Source organism: Arachis ipaensis, chromosome B08, assembly GCF_000816755.2.
Source record: "Arachis ipaensis cultivar K30076 chromosome B08, Araip1.1, whole genome shotgun sequence".
Taxonomy (NCBI): domain Eukaryota; kingdom Viridiplantae; phylum Streptophyta; class Magnoliopsida; order Fabales; family Fabaceae; genus Arachis; species Arachis ipaensis.
The window spans coordinates 120014684-120016400 of record NC_029792.2 but is presented as its reverse complement, the minus strand read 5'-3'; the positions used below and the strand labels follow the sequence as shown (position 1 = coordinate 120016400).

Here is a 1717-nt window from a genome sequence, read left to right as displayed (position 1 = left end):
CCGGATAAGAAGTACACGTAAGGTTCTTTGATAGCAAGTTAGTAGAAGTGATTTTCAAAGATGGAATAGTATGTAAAACTACCACATTCTAACCATTCAAATTAGTTATCTTAAGTTGCATTACAAACTTAAGTCGCATCCTTCATTCTTTTGTCTCTGTCAAGACATTGAGGATCACAAATTCTCTCATTGATCTGATTAATTAACTAGTCATCACTCATAGTACAAACCTACAACTTTTAACTACGTAAAATAATAATGCTTAATGATAATCTTATATATGTACTGTCTTCAAATTTATTACCATCGTAACTTTTATATGTACTGTCTTCAAATTTATTACCATCATGACTTTTAGAGTAAAGGACAAATAGATTCTGACCTTTTTTTCTGCGCATATTTTTGTCTTTGACTATTGAAAGATATTTTTAAATTTCTGACATCTTTAAAAGTTGGACGGATCAATCCTTCCGTCCAAATGCCTCCGTCAGACTCAACGAAAAAGTCAGACGTGGCTCCCGTAATGCTTGTCACGCATATGCATGAGTCACATGTATGCGTTGCCTGGCAGACTTCCCTCTCACGCGTACGCGTCGCCATGAATTCAGCAAATCTTCATGAATTCTCTATTTTGCATACTTTTTTTCAATTTCTTTCAAGTCATTCTTTCCTTCAAAACTTTAAATCACTCAAACAAACATATTAAGGTATCGAATGGGAGAAAAGTAAATTAAATTTAGCAATTTAATAGCCTAGAAAGCATGTTTTCAATCATTAAGCACATTTAGGAGAAATTCACAAAACCATGCTATTTTAGTGAATAAATGTAGAAAAAGTTGATAAAATCCACCAAATTCAATACAATATAAACCATAAAATTGTGGTTAATCAACTTTTTCACACTTAAACATTAGCATGTCCTCATGCTAAACTCTTGTGGTTCTTCAACTAATATGCAAAATGCGTCTACCTACTTGGTTAAAAATGAATCAATCTCCAAAAATATATATGAACAAGTAGGGCTAAGATAGTATGATGATTTATGAATTCCACTAATTCAAATCTCAAAATGAAGTATAAATATACTTGCAAGAAGAAAACTCGTGAAAGTAAGGAACAAGGGATTGAGCTTTGAGCCCTCACCGGAAGTGTTTGCACTCTAATCTCTCTAGTGTTTGAGGGTCGATTCTCTCAATTCTCTACTAATCTTGCTTTCTAAGGCTTGCTCTTCTTCTGCCAATCAACATATATTCAATGCATGGATACACATATCAAGAGGTCTATTCAAGGGTTGTAATGGGGTTAGGGCTAAATTTAATTTACTTTTCTCCCATTCGATACCTTGATATGTTTGTTTGAGTGATTTAAAGTTTTGAAGGCAAGAATGGCTTGAAAGAAATGGAAAAAAAGCATACAAAGTAGAAAATTCATAAAGAAATGTGGATTTGCTGAATTCATGGCGACGCATACGCCTGTGTCACGCGTACGCGTGAGAAGCATTACGGGAGCCACGTCAGTCTTTTCCGTTGAGTCTAACGGAAGCATTTGGACGGAGGGACTGATTCGTCCAACTTTTAAGGACGTCAAGGACTTAAAAGTATTTTTCAATGGTTAAGAACGAAAATGTTCGCCGAAAAAAAGGTTTGGGACCTATTTATCCTTTACTCCAATTTTTATAATAATTCGTGTTTCTTTCTATTAATTTATTTTTTTAAAA

General features: G+C 34.0%; 1 protein-coding gene across 1 annotated transcript in view; it reads left to right on the top strand.

Moving 5' to 3' along the window:
• The window catches only part of LOC107611520 (gelsolin-related protein of 125 kDa-like), a gene marked incomplete at its 3' end in the record, with an annotated part of 14411 nt that overhangs the window by 6603 nt on the left and 6091 nt on the right, over positions 1–1717 (top strand). The gene's annotated exons all lie outside the window — the stretch shown is intronic.